The sequence below is a fragment of the Lepidochelys kempii genome, chromosome 4 (genome assembly GCF_965140265.1).
Source record: "Lepidochelys kempii isolate rLepKem1 chromosome 4, rLepKem1.hap2, whole genome shotgun sequence".
Classification (NCBI taxonomy): Eukaryota; Metazoa; Chordata; order Testudines; family Cheloniidae; genus Lepidochelys; species Lepidochelys kempii.
This window is the reverse complement of record NC_133259.1, coordinates 31,988,199-32,004,086: the sequence shown is the minus strand read 5'-3', so window position 1 is coordinate 32,004,086 and position 15,888 is coordinate 31,988,199. Positions and strand designations below refer to the sequence as shown.

At 39.2% G+C, this 15,888-nt stretch overlaps 1 protein-coding gene across 1 annotated transcript in view; it reads left to right on the top strand.

Moving 5' to 3' along the window:
• COL25A1 (collagen type XXV alpha 1 chain) overlaps positions 1 to 15,888 on the top strand; it is a 409,341-nt gene that overhangs the window by 136,821 nt on the left and 256,632 nt on the right. The gene's annotated exons all lie outside the window — the stretch shown is intronic.

The window sequence follows — 15,888 nt, the reverse complement described above, 5'->3', positions numbered from 1 at the left end:
GTGTGAAATTTCTAAATCACTTTCATTGGTAAATTAGCTACTGACTCAGTGGTTGGCAACATAAATTACATATTTTTTATTAGGGATGCTTTAGGCACATTTTAAAAACAGTGCTTTCAGATAATACTTCATTATTCGGTAAATGTATGGAATGCCATAGTGTTCAATGAGTTTACTGAAACTTCTTTCCCATGTTCTTAAATGTGCATACAATTTTTGCTAAAGGGGAAAAAAATTAACTAATCAAAAAGATGAAGAGGTGACTTGATTATGGGGAGAAAAGCATAGGAAGAACCAATGGGTGGAAAGTAAAGTCAGACAAATTCAAATGAAAAATAAGGCACATATTTTTAACAGTGCATGTGATTAACCAGTGTGATAAACTACCAAGAGAAGAGGTGGAGTCTTCATCTCTTCGTGGTGTCTTCAAGTCAAGATTGGATGTTTTCTGGAAGGTATCCTTTAGTCAAACAGGTTACTGGGCTTAATGCAGAGGCAACTGGATGAAATTCGCTGGCCTGTGTTATACAGGAGATCAGACAAGATGATCAGATGGTCCTTTCTGGCCTTAAAATCGATGGAAAAACTCACTTGGCAACTCTGTCTTGGGCCCATAACTCTACTGAGTCAATTTTCTAATGTAATGTCTTCCCAATCCATATTGTAATGTGTTCCATGCAAACAATATATGAGCATACATCTTTAAAATTATATCAAAGTAATTGTTCTGCATCAGTAGTTTATTCATTCTTGGGCATTGTAGTTGATAGCCTGGAATGTATTGCTTGTTTGTCAGATTGCAGAGGTGAAAGCATAGATGAAAAACGTTAACAATCTTAAAATAATAAAAATATAATTAAGATCATCCCGTGAATTGAAATCTGTTTAGCCTTCCACCCTCCGCACCCCAAAAAAACCCAAACAACAAAAACCTTAAAGGTGAGATTCTGCTGGACCCTTGGACATGTGCACAGTGGGTTGTGGGGATTGTGTAAGGGGCCTTCCTACCTATGCTTATGCAATTTGTATAGAATCCTGGCAGAATTTCAGCCCCTATACTTATGGGTACTGGTGCATGTAGGTACTGGTGCATCCTTACTCCCCTGTGGGGACACAGCACTTGATGTGGTTGTGGCAGGTGTACATAGATGCTGTATGACTGGGAGGTATTCTACATCGCCCAAAAAAACCGCCTTGCAGTAATTCTCTGGTTCAGTGCATTTGCGCACACAACGTGCCAAAGCAAGCCCAAATCATTACCTGTTTGTGACAGATAAAATTTTTGGTACCCTACCAAAAAAAATCAGTTTTGAATGAAAGTATCATATTTAAGGACCAACTGAGTCTTAGCTCTTAAAAAATCTACTTTTTCTGATTTAATCTGTGGGGCTCAGATTGGCTCTGTGTTCCTCTATGAATTGTGTTACTAGTTGCATATAAAATCTAGGGAGGTTTACACCTCTGCATAATTTTATACATTCCTTATACTTTTTGTCTGTAAAGCAATGGACTTGAAAATTCAATATAAGATTCATCACATGAATAGCATGCAGTTATATTGCTAGCAGAATTGTGCTAAGCAGTCAAGGTACAGCTTGATATCCAGGAAAATTACTCTTTGCCTGCCTGCAGGGTTAGCAAAATGGTGTAATTATGATTCTGTATTCTCCAGCAATGGAGTGCTATAATCCAGAGACTCCCTTTGCTGGAATGTCTGTTTCTTCAACAGTGAGGAATCTAAAAAGTAGCTAGGAAGTCTTTCTATAGCAGGACACAGCCATTTTACTGTTGTGTTTTATGTTTATATATACAGAAACACACACTAACAAATGTTATGTGAAAGGAACTCAATGGTTGCAAAGAAAATTAGTCAAAAGATCTACTCTTTCTGGTAGCTGGTTGAAATTTTTTAGCCAAAACTTTTCAGTGAAAAATGCAGATTTGCTGACATCGAAACATTTAGTGAATTCATGTTGATTTCTCTGGATTGTTCAAAATTTAACTAATCAAAAAGATTAAGAAGTGACTCGATTATTGGGAGAAAAGCATAAGAAGAACCAATGGGTGGAAATTAAAGTCACAAATTCAAATGAAAAATAAGGCACACGTTTCATTTTTTGGGGGGAGAGGGGAAATCAAAACATTTTGTTTTGAAAATCTGAGAATGAAATGTTTTGATTGTTTTTGTCTTGAAACAATTTTTCATTTCAGAATTTCCTTTTATTTGAAATTCAAAAATGTTTTTAAATGGTTGGTTTTGGTCAAACCAAAACAAATTTTTATTTAACTTTTCAATTTGCTGAAAGTGTTTCACAATTTTTGTTTTTGATCCAAACCAAAGCAGTTTTTTTTTAAATTGCCAACGATCTGAAAAATCTGCTCGTCGCCTAGCTCTAGGCTTTATTCCTTGGTTAGTTATGGTTCACGTGTGTGCTATGATGGGCTGGAAGAACTCAGTGCCATACAATGTGTAAAGGGCTCTCACATGCTGGTAAGGCATAGCTCAGAGGCAAGGAGCAGTACAGAGCTCTTTGTCTCCCAGGGAGAGCACTGGGAGAGCAGTGGGAAGTCACTGTGGCCAGGCAAGTAAAGTGCTCCCACTAGTGTACTCCTTTATGGGATGCAACATGCTCCCCCTTGTGCAGTTGCCCCCTCTGTGTGCTGTTGTGAAAGGCAGAGCTATGGCCCCACCTTGTATCTATACCTCTCCATTCTCTTTGGGGTGCCATGTGCCCCTGAAGGAGTAGGGATGAACCAGTGCCTGTGTGCCCCTGAGTGCAAGGCTCCTTGTGCCTGTCCTTCCTCCCCTCTCCATGTACTGCATAAAAGGGCAAGGGAGGATATGGCTCAGTGATTTTCATTCTTTTGCATTCCAAGATGTCTGGGTGAAGGGTTCCCCCCTCCTTCCCCACTCTCCCAGCATGTACCATACCATTGTTTCATTGCCCTTACTGTTAAAAAGTATACCTTATTTACCATCTGAATTTGTCTAGCTTCAGCTTCCAGCCATTGTATCATGTTATACCTTTTGTCTGCAAGATTGAAGAGCCCATTATCAAATATTTGTTCCTATGTAGGTACTTAGAGACTGTAATCAAGTCACCCCTAGACCTTTGCTTTGTTAAGGTAAATAGATTGAACTCCTTGAATCTGTAACTATAAATCAAGTTTTCTAATCTTTTAACCATTCTCGTGGCTCTTCTCTGAACCTTCTCCAGTTTTTCAATTTTCTTCTTGAATTGTGGGGACTTGGACACTGTGTTCAAGCAGTATTCACACCAGGGCCAAATACAGAGGGAAAATAACCTCTCTGATTCTACTCGAGTCCCCTGCTTGTATATCCAAGGATCGCATTATTTCTTTTGGCTGCAACGATGCACTGGAAGCTCATATTCCGATAAAACATTGTAATAGTCAAGTTTGGGAGGAAACTTAAGTATCAGTTGTATTTTTGTTCTTCAGTTATCAGGAAAGCCTAACCCCAAGAAGGTGAGAGTTTTGATACTAATTCAAAGGTCTATGTGCTATGTTGAGACTGTTCATAGCTGGCAATTGTGCAAGAAATTTGATACATCCAAATGTTATTGCCTGACAATCAGAGTGAGATTCTCAAAAGACCACAACATGGACCTGACTCTGTTCCCATTGAAGTCAATGTGCAGCATTGATCTAAACCTTCTCCAACTGAAGTCAATGAGACCTTACAATTGGCTTCAATGGGAGCAGAGTTTGACCAACCCTAAGTGCTTTCTAAAATCCCATCCATAATGAAGAATCTAGGCTGGGATTTTGAAAGGAGCCAAAGGAAATTAGGTGCCCAAATCCTATTCAGTGTCAATGGGATTTAGGTCCCTGACTCTTAGGATCTTTTGAAAATCCCAGCCTTAGCCTTGTTGTATATTAGGGAATGGCAAATTTCTTCTGGTATTTTTGCAAAATCAGGAGCTTTAAATCCTCCTTTAAAACAGCTTCTATATAAAAACCAGTGATTATTAAAATGAACATGTTTCAGACCAATAATCCATGTTGCAGAATCAGTTAATTATAGATTTTTGTTTTTAATTTGAAAGAGTTTTAGAATATTATCTATTGCTCATATCTGCAGATGGAAACTACTTTTTATAGCCTTTAGCAGACTGTGTATTATGGAGCCATTCCAATAGTATTAAATCCCACTGATTTCTGTGGAACTACTATCATCATAGTACCGTAATTCTGTAGTGTTTAATAGTCTTAATATACAGAGGAGGTAATGACGTTGACTAGAGTAGTTACAGGATATTAGTTAGGGAGCATGTAGTAAATGTTCCATTTCAGTCTATTTGGTGGTTCAAAGATTTAAGTTGTTCTGAGGCTCATTGGCTCCCACTGGTCCCAACGTGCAAAGATGTGGATTGAAAAGGAGATGCATACAAGCAAGCAAATACATTAACCAAACAGTTCAAAGAAAAAACAAAAACAAAAAATTGCAGTGGAGGAAGGGTGAAGTGACACTGGCAACTGATCCACATCGCTAAGGCCCAATCTGGTCCAATTTTAAATTTGGTAAAACTTCGATCTTAAATGCTGGAGCTAAATTTGTGATATGCTGACAAAATCAAGTGTATTCCAAATTAGAAACCTGATGCTGCATTCCTCATGCACTCAGATCTTCAATTGACTTCAAAGGCTTCACAAGGAATGCAGGAACTGGCCCTGAGACTTGCACTTTGGGCCAGCTTCTGACCTCAGTTAGAACCTATTTAAATGTGAAGTAATGCTATTGATTTCAGAGCCTGGCTCTTTGCCATTAAGCAGTTAGGAAGCTCTGCAGGAGTGAGAACATTATCCAGAATTGTGTTCTGTTTCCTTGTTAATTTCTTTACAAGGCCAAATGCAGCCCTGGTGTAAATGGATGCAAACCTACTAAATTCAGTAGAGTTGCATCCACTTACACTAAGGCATAATCTGGCCCATCAGCTCAATGTTCTTTATCACTGGATTTTGGATGTGTTGTGATGGAACTTCATTCTATAATAAATGGGCTCTGGTAACTGTCTCCCATTAAAATAATTGGGACAAACTGCCTGGTTTCAATTTTATACTTGGTGGTCTGGAAACATCAGTAACATTAAGATCAGAAAAGACCTAAAGACACACTAACTACTGCACATCACTATTCTTGAAGTTTTGGTACTAACTGTGAGCATAAAAACCTCTCAAGCATGAAGAATTATTCTTTCTTTTATCAATAGTTGTGGTTTAAAAATGCTTCTGCCTTTATTTTTTTTAATGTGTATCTGTGTTGAGGGAACTGTGTTATTGAAAGACATATTATTTTGAAAAGTGACTATATAAAACTTAATGAACAATTCTGCTTTCTGTGTGTATCATAACACAGAAACAGAACTGTTTCCTTTAGTTACAAACGTAAGTTTTTACTGCATCTTAGTTCATTTAGTTCTACAGAATCAAAGCAGGTAGAAGAATTAATTGGATTTTATTCCTTCTTTAGTATTGTCAGTTCCAATCTGAGCAAATTTACTAAAAGTAATGAGGTGAGTAATGTAATGCACAGGTGTCAATCAGGGCATAATATGAAGACTGTTAGATTACACACGTGCTGTTAAGAGCCAAGAACTAGTGTAAAGTATGCTGTGTGTGCACTTAGCTCTCTGTTTCCATCATATCAGTCCCAGTTGGTGCATCAAAATAAATCAACCTGGTGTCTTTATAAAATCCAAGAGGGCATAATTCAGAAAAGACCGAAATGAAGTTGGTGAGTTGGGAAAAGCAACTGGAAGAGTTGGGAAGGGTAACATCTCCACCACTGGTTGAGGGCGTGCACCTACCATTTGTGACTCAGGTTTTATTCTTGGAGCTTTATGAGATCTAGGGATGTTTTGGGAAGATCAGAAAGGAGCTTTAATCAAAAAGGTAGGGGTTTGTTTGCATCCCTCTGGCTAGAAGAGCATGACCTTTTCTTTTCAATATTGACCTTGCTACCATGATTTGTGCCTTTGTACTTTTTGAAATGAGACGTCAGTAATGCACATTTCTCATAGATTCCAAAGCCAGAAAAGACAATTGTGATCCTCTAGTCTCATCTCCAGTACAACAAAAGCCCTAGAACCTCGCCAAAACAATTCCTGGAGTGTATCTTTTAGAAAAACATCCAATCTTGATTTAAAAATTTCCTGTAATGGATAATCCACCATGGCCCTTGGTAAGTTGTTCCGGTGGTTAGTTACTCTCACTGTTTAAAATGTCTGTCTTATTTCCAGAATGAATTTGGCTAGCTTCAACTTCTACCCATTGGATCATATTATACCTTTCTCTGCTAAATTGAAGAGCCCATTATCAAATATTTGTTCCCCATATAAGTACTTCTATCCTGTAATCAAGGCACCCTTTAACCATCTGTTTCGTAGGCTAACTAAATTGAGCTCCATGAAGTCTATCCCTGTAGGATAAGTTTTCTAATCCTTTAACCATTTTCCTGGCTCTTCTCTGAACCTTCTCCAATTTATCAACGTCCTTTTTGAATTGTGGACACCAGAACTGGACATAGCATTTCAGCAACAGTTGCACCAGTGCCAAATACAGAGGTAAAATAACCTCTCTACTCTGACTCTAAATCCCCCTGTTTATATATCCAAGGATTGCATTATCCCTTTTTGCCACAGCATCATAGTGGTCAGCCGATTGTCTGCCACAGCCCCATATCTTTTTCAGATTCATTGCTTCCTGGGATACAGTATCCCATTATCCAAGTATGACTTACATTTTTTTGTTCCTTGGTAGGAGGCTACACATTGAGACCATTTGGAAGCTCTGAAAATGCATTAAGTGGCTGAAGCTGGTGGGTAGTGCATTATGCAGTGTACATTTAACAGCAATATTCCGAGAGATGCAATGCATCCTGATACGTTTCCAGGTGGAGTCTGTGTTTTAAATTTTGGGAAATGCCTATGTCTCTGGATATGTAGTAAAGAAATACATAAATAATTTTGTCCTGAAATCATCACATTACAGATTATGATGTACATGAAGGGAGGAGCCAAGTTTGACTTCCATACCCTGGGCCAAGTTTGAAGGATGGCTGAATGATCTTTATGTAGTTGAAAACTGACCCAATTTGGTACTGAAATCATGGAGAGGTCAGGTGCAGGAACAATTTTTATAATGGGGGTGTTGAGAGCCATTAAACCTAACTGTAAATCCTGTATATGATGGAAGCCACTTCAAGCCAGGGGTTGCGGTAGCACCCCTAGTTCTAGCACCTATGGAAGAGTCAATGAACAACCCCGTAATGCCATTCTCAGAGTCACCTATCTGAGCATCTTTAAAACACAATAAAATAGCCCTTTTTTAGAAAGTAATACCACTTTCTTCTATGAAATATTGTGTTTGACAGCATGAAAATATGTCCAGTAAAACACACTGAAGTAAAAAGTGCCTAACTGAGATTTTCATTATAGTGTTACATCCTCAGATGAGTGTTCTCCCTTCTACTGAGAATAAGGTATGTGCTAAACAGATTACAAAGTTTACAGGAATCGATTTTTATCACTGTATTCATTAGTCTTACAGGCTAATGAAAGTCTTTCCCCCTAATGGATAGCTGTCTGATTTCTCTTTCTTCTCACTGAATGGAAGTAAGTGGGATTATGTTTATAATCCCCTTTGATATATCCTAAGGAAAAGAAAAAAACATTTCCATCGACATCAGTTTTGTTTAAATTCTGTTTGGAAAGTACAGGCATCTTTTACATTTCTTTCCTGTCTTAAACAGGATGTCTTCTGTGTACTTTATCCTAAATATAGTCCACAATGTATGATCAGGCAATTTATTCTGAGCAGTAATAATGGAACAAGTAACATGGGTGATTTGTGGTGGCTTTCCTTGCTCTTTCTACATACACTTGAGAATCTGCAACAAGAACTGTTGCATTTGTAATGCATAGTTTTGTTTGGGATTCTGTATGAACCATCTCAACCTCTGGATTTGTAAGACATCCTGAAAACTATTGCTATTTTGAGAAGACTTTATTAATCAATGGTAAAATGAGTTACATGGAAATAAATGAGATCACTAAAGAATATTTGAAATGTCATGTTATGATATAAAATCCAAGGGTTTTTATATAGGGGATTTTTTAAAATCTTTGAATTTGGGCACATTGATTTGTTTTGTTTGCCTCATAACCAAAAATGGTGTTCTTGTAGAATGACTCATTAATTGTGCTGGCTTTTGATAGCGATGCTGTATTTAAAGGGGAATTTACCACTGATGGTCAGATTCTGCTACACCTGCTCATATAGTGAGTAGCACCTTACTCCACAAGCAGCCCAATTGAAATTATTGGTCCTATACATGGAATATATTACTATTCAGTGTGAGGTAGGGTAGCAGAATCTGGCCCTGATTGACTTGGAATAATATGAAAGGGAAATGAGAACACTTTAGAAAGAGCATTGTATGTTTGTGATCTATGGAGAGGAAAGAAGTATTGCCCCCTCTGAAAAGAAGAAATTTCTTTTTCTTTCTTTCTTTCTTTCTTTCTTTCTTTCTTTCTTTCTTTCTTTCTTTCTTTCTTTCTTTCTTTCTTTCTTTCTTTCTTTCTTTCTTTCTTTCTTTCTTTCTATAAGATTCTGGCTGGAAAATATCATTATGGGTGTAATTGGCAGTTGCATACTTTGTCATGTGTCATTCCTTGTGCTGAAAAATATTTTTACTCAGAACACACAGTAAAGGCAAAATGTTCAGCACAGCCAAAGTGGGGTGTGTGTATGTGTGTGGGTGTGTGTGTGCCCGTGCACATGCAAAATACCAGTATGACCATAAAATATTTTGTACTTCAAAATTATTTACTCTAGGTTCAGTTGTGTCTTTGCCATGAGCCCACAGTAGAAAAGCAGTATGCCATTACTCTGCTCCAGTAGCACTCTCATGTTGTCACAATCTCCCTTCCCTTTCCATCGCTGCAGGAGCAAAATGCATTGGGTCTTTTCCTGTGCAGCATATATTCCCTGGCATTCCTGGGCAGTATGCTGGCTGGTGCGTTGGAGGAATGGAGTCAAAGCTCTCCCCAGCCACTGCCCTGTTCTGCCCACCTGCGTGAAGAGTGGGTTGGGGGGAATGTAGTGGCTCTGCAGAGTCTGCTTCCTTCCCATGCTGTGGGTAACCAATGCACCAGCGTGAGGGGAAGCTTTGTTCCCTTTTACACTTCTGTGCTATTGCTCTAGCTGAGCTGCAATCTGGCCCTGTAACTTTCCTTCCTCTGAAAGGGTGTTTCTGGGTAAGCCTAACTCTGAAGCGAAAGTTTGGGTCTGGCTCACCATTGCTTTATGTCAGAGTCACTCCACTGGAATCAAGAGTTACATTCGGAGAGTGTGGGGTGTATGAAAATGTGTACACAAAAACAATGACAGACAACATATCGTTACCAGGTATGCACCTCCTCCTCCTCCTAGAGCAGGTAACATCAATGTAATAAATGTTGGGAAATGTGGGTCTTTAGTCTCTGTAAAGTAAATAGAATGATCAGTTCATAAATTAATAGTAATTGGGGAATAATTACCCACTGTTTTTACTAATCTGTAGTAATAGCCTGTACTAACAGACATGAAAGACAGCTAGATTACATTTGTCAATATCTGTAAGTCTCTGTAAATGTTTGATTCACATTCTCTTTTCACTCTATTGTGGTGCAGCCACATGCTGCCAAAGCATCAGCTCCGTTAAGCACTGCCTTAATGTCTGTGGCTGTAAGTGGCATTGTGAGCTTCGTACATCTATCCAAGGACCGAATTCGGTGCTAAGACTTTACATACATGTTGGGGTTCTGATATCACAAATCACTTGAGGTTCTGGTTACCATGGATGTCATCAGGCCCGCTTGATGTGTGTGTACAGTCATATAGTTTACATTTACTTGTAAAGAAGTTATTCTCTCCTTGATGTAGGCATTTAACTTTTGGTATGTAAATGGCCGTTACTGCGCAAATCAAGTGGAAAATATAACTCATGGTTTCCTCTCTTTCTGTCTGTACACCTTCTCAATACCAAGGACAGCATACCAACATCTAGTATAGCATGCTCTTCGATCTAGGATTCCTTTCCATACAGCCTTCTTCCTGTCTGTTTTTGAGCTGGATCTGATCCGCATACAGTTGATGCAATCCTTCATCTCTGCAGTGCAGATCATCTTACCAAGTAGATTGAGGAAGGAGAGCGGAAGTGATGAGTAATTAAACTTTTTATTTGGAGTGATTCATTGCTGTGGTACATTAGTCCTTGTGATGTTGATCCAATATTGCAAATACTCAGTGTTCCAGATCACCATGTCCAGCAGCAATTGTTGGGATCTAATTTTGGCATAGGGAAAGAATAAAGACCAGGGGGGTTCCCCCCCCTTGGTTTGCAGGTTCCTTTGTTGTTTCACCCCAGTGAGTAATTTTGGCGCCAAAATTATCATTGGTGACAGCAACCCATACCTCAGGTGAACATGTGTATCACATTAATGACATACTCATTCCTCTAACAGTTTTCTAAGCGAAAATCTGTTAAATACAGCAGGTCACCTCAATGACCTTAATTCCTCCAGAACTCCAAGGACTCATGAGTGCCTCACACAAAAAATTAATATCATTTTTGTAACTTGTTAGGCTGATTTTTGTTTGGCTGACCTCTTGTGGAAAACCCAGTGGTCATATTTGGAATTTTCCTTGTACTCATCTGCCATAATAAATGAATCTGTGCCAAATTTTATTATTCTAAGCCAATGGGAACTTGGTAGTTAATTTTATCAGTCAGCCACCTGTCAGAATAATCTGTATTGCTTTGGATTAGAACTACAAATATTTTTAAAGCCCCCATTATAAAGGTGCTTTGGTGCATAGTGGGGGGTGATGTTGGTGGTGAGACAGGCAAATTATATTCCCATGCAGAGAGCCAGCACAAGACCCAAGCACCATTTAAATTTTGTTTTGGGGGGTGTAGATGGGACTAAATCATGCATCTGCCTTGTCTTGCCTTTAAGCACGAAGAGGGGAGTACATTAGATAGAATGAGAGGACCAGCTCAGAGATGATTGCTGCTCAGAAACGCACTCTTTGATGATTGTGTAGCGCATGTGTCAAAAATGTGGGGCAAATCATGTTACCACAGTCTTAAAAAAATAACTGTTCTTTGGAATATGAAGGAAAAATATTTTAAAACTTGTCTTAGGATGAATAGATCCATCATCACTGAAATAACACTATTAAACAATCTTTAACTTAATACCTAGGATGTAAAATCATCACTCCCTTAATGAAACTATTAATTATTTCTATTATAACAGTTGAGTACTGCTGTACTGAAAACATGGAAATGTCTTTCTTCAGACCGTTCCTGTGACCTGAGAGGTTTTCCACCCAGAAGGAATCATGTTTGCTGTTCGTAGGATCAGCCCCTGTATAATAATGTGGCATATAAACTTCAATACTCTGTGCAACAAAGTGATTCCATTAAACAGACCATGTTCTATTCCATTTCTATATGTATTTTTGTGTTTTTTTTATCTACAGAAAAAATTAAATCCATGTAAAAAAGTACAAAAAAGTGAATGAAACTAGAGACAGTATTATTGATGATGGTCTGGTGCCCTATGTAAAATGAATGAACTGGTTTCAGTCCAGTTCCCAGTGGACAAGTATTCCTATCACAAAGCCAACCATCACAAATGGCACTCTTGCCGGAAGCTCTAGCAAAAAGCGCTCTTGCTGGCAGCTCTAGCTAAGGACTAGGCAAGGAGGGTGAAGTACCTTTATCCGAGGCGGTCCTTTCATCTGGGACTTGAGGTATATTTTAAGGTCAATGTGCAAAAGCTTTCACTGCCACTGTGCCAGTCTTGTGGATAAAGACAGCCTTCAGTATTCTGGATGTCATTCTGTATTGGAACTCTCATGAGTGCTAAATTTCAGTAACTCCCACTTCCATCATATGTGTGAATGTACATGTGTAATAAAAATACTACACAAACATACAGAGTGTGTAGAGAGCATAACAATTTCAGTGTAAAGTGATTTCTGGATAGAAATAATGGGAAGGACAGATTAATGTTTGGAGGTTGGATAGTCCTCTTAAAAAGGACAGTTCTTTGATGAGAGTTTTAAAATAAAAGGCCTTATCAGTAAAAAATACCTGTTGAACATCACTGTAGAGCTGTATGTTTAAAAAATCTCTGGTATTGTTCGAGATTGGGAGCGGTATTCCTTGGAAAATGCAGTGCTGCGGCTCTGTATAATATCAAGGAGGAAAGATCCGTTTTGCACATTTGGGGAAAATCTCTTCCCGTAGCCGCAAAACAATTTGTTTCTGTCATCGGGGGTTAAAGAAGCAGTCTTCTTTCTGTTCGGTTAAGAGAATTTTTTCCCCTTAATTGTTCAGGGAAGCACATCAGAGGAGGAGATTAGTCACAATTGACCAATGCTGCTTAACATGGCGTTTTATTTTATATTTCTGTAGTACAGGAACATTTTGTGCGTTCTGTTTATCTAATGCTAAGAAAACTCAGAGACTCTCAGGTGCCACAAGTACTCCTTTTCTTTTTGCGAATACAGACTAACACAGCTGCTACTCTGAAACCAGCAGGAATGATTATAGCAGTTTATGGAACTGAGAAGATGAAGACTAGCATTGACACAGATTTGATATATATTGTGAATATTTTTAAAACTTTTAGAACTTTTTTAAATTGAGAGTTATGTTCATTATCAGAAAGAAAAGCAGTACTTGTGGCACCTTAGAGACTAACCAATTTATTTGAGCATAAGCTTGAGACTAACACGGCTGTTACTCTGAAACCGTTCATTATCAGCTTCATTTGACCAAATTTTAGGAGAGACTGATGACCTGGTGAGGGCTTGCATGAGCCCACTGTTGACAGAGTTAGGCTTTGGGGCTCATAAAGTTGAACTTCAGCTTTTGCTAAGGAAAAAGGTAAGTCTGTAGCCCTTTTCCAGGTACAGATAGCCCTGGAAATGTAAACTGGTCACTAAGCCTGAAAGGAACAAGAAATCAAGTGCCTCTTCTGAAGCAGGAGCAGGGGGACCCACAGTGCCCCCCCCCAATATTCTGTAAAATGAGTCAATCAAATGTTAGTATGTCCCAAATAATCATTTTTCTAGCCCTCCCTTTAATAATTCAGCTGGCCCTGTGCAGGGAGTTTGTGATGTGATACTGATGGGTAGGAGTCAGCTGTGTTTTAAAAGGGCAGCAAGAAAACTGTTCACAGGTCTGCCCCCCAAATGTCTACCCTTTTGGGGGCTGGCACTGAGCCAGCTTTGCTCATTCAGGCAGATGTCATACCACGGGTGCATGCCTACAGTTGTCATGGCAACTGCTGCTAGGGCTCCTGCTTCTTGTGCCTGCGGCTATCACCAGCACCGGCCATGGTGGATTGAGAATGCCAGCCTTGCACCCCCATCTCCACATTGTCAGCTCCTGTTGTGTAGGAGAGAAGGTAGGGCCAAGCTGTGCTTCACTGAGGGAGAGTCCTGCAGTGCTTCCACCCACCTGCTGCCTGCCTGCCCATCCATCCTGGCTTGGAGTTTGGTGAGCCATGATTGGAAGAAGCCTGTTGCCCCACCTGTTCCCTCCTCCTTTCTGTCTCTCAATACATAGCACCCCGGGGAGACCTGCTCCTCTACCTGACTCTCTATATCAGCTAATGGGAAAGCTAGCAGATAGGTGAGGCCTGCCTGTCTGAAGAACCAAAGGGGATCTATTCCTCAATGGACTGCTCAGCCTGCCAGTAGAAGGGAGATGTATGATTGACTGCCATGGATAATTTTTGAGGGGTTATCCTCTTATTAAAATTTGTCAATACACCACTAGTGAGATCACAATCGGGCCCAAGGATCTAGTGCTTTGTATAGGAGTTGAGTCTTACACAGTGTCATTCATACATTCATATAATGTAAATGTTAGCTTTTTAGGCAACAGGATTGGCTATTTTTAGGCAACAGGATTGGAGAGACATGCTGAGAGACTAGATGGGAGATGATCTCATCTGGTATGGAAAATTCTCTGGGCCAGGTGCTCCATTTTGCTAAATCCACTTTGCCCTGGATAAACGGTGCAATTACACCAGCCAGAGAAATCCAGTGGAGAATCTCCCTTGTGAAAAAGGGGAGGAGGGGAGGCAGGTGGCAGGTCAAAGAAAAGGGGGCATAGCTGAGAAGGAGAGTAGAGAACAAGGGGATTGGCAAAGCAAGGCTCTGTTAATCCAGACTTTCTGCGGATGGAAGGTATTCCACCAGCAGTGTAACGTAAAGCTGCTTTCCTTCAGCTTTAATTTAGTCTGGGTCCAGGCAAGGAAGAATCAAGAAGCTGTAATGGCATCCCTGTGACATCCTCCTTTAGTTGTGTGGATAAATGAGCTGTGTGCTCCTGTGTTCCCATGCATTGGAGTTGTGTGCCTGACCATAATATGGGCTCCATAAATCAGGCTTATTGCTTAATTATTCCTTTTCATGGTCATGTAAAAATGTTTGCAAGGCATGGAATAAGAGAGACTGTTTGTTTGGTTCCACACTATTTCCAACCCAATCATAGAAGATGCAGAGGATGCTTTTGTGTTGTTTTAGTCTTTAAAAAGAAGACTTTTTCTGCATATGAAAAACCTCTCCAGACTCTACTGTCTTGTATTTCTACCACCCTCTAATGAAACATTCCCGAATGAGCATGGCAGTGCCCATTTAAAACAGGAAATACTCTGAGGCTGCTGGTGTTTCAAGAGTGCCCATGTTGGAGACACCACAGGATTGTCTGCTATAAAAGCCAATGTGTTTACATTAGAATACTGCCAGAGGTTCACCTGTACGTGGAACTGAATACAAACTGTATTTGTGTGTGGAACTGAGTACAAATTGAAATGACCATTTCCCAAAAATTTCAATGGGAAAAATATCTGAATTCATATTCAGACACTAATTATGGAAAAAGACCTTATTCTAACAGCCATGTGCAGGGAAAAAGAATCAGGAGAGGTATTTAAGTTTAATGCAGTTGTAAAAGACTGTAAAAGACAATATTTGCTTCAGCTTACATTTGTTGTAAATTTCAGAGACTGAATTGCCATATTTCAGTTAAAGGATTAATATAAGAAAGGGAGGGAACTAGGAATGTGATTAGACAAATTCACCCTTCAGTGGAAATGCTGGTTTGTAAAACAATTTCTGTTATACTGGACATATTGCCCAAGGTCTTTTCAGTCCTTATTCTGGGAGGTATACCTATAGGCATATCCTAAGAAGTATTGACTGCCTGCATCAACCCTTTAACTCGAGTAGTAATTGGGGTGTGTTTAGTGTCTTTAGCTACTACTGTATTACTAAACCCAGGGTACTACATTATATAAATTGAAAAGTCAAAAGGAGAAAAATGAGTAGCATTTATTGATTGCCAAGCCTTTGTTTGTTTCAATAGTATTTGGTATCACATTGAGGGTCTTCATTTCTTCGAAGCAGCCACTTATTGTTTTTGTCTACACAGGCTGTTCTTTGGTGACTTTAGAAATGTCAGCACTATCCTAGTAACTGTTTTCTGTAAGTATGGTCTGGTATATCTGATTACTTCATGTTAATGTTCTGCATAAAAGAGGTGATGAAAGATTGACAGATAGCTCCCCTGCTTCTGCTTTATCTCAGTGTCACAGGAACACATTTCAGTGATTAAAGGGGGCAGTTTTGTGCGTTTTCTTTATTTTATGCTAATTCAGTAAACATTTTGTATTCTCCCCTCATTAGAAATGGAAAGACAATTATAAAATTTATTTTGACAGCTTAACTACTTAAACTCAGTAACTACTTAAATTCACCTGCCAATGATTTCCTTCCCCATAACTAAAGTTATAAGCC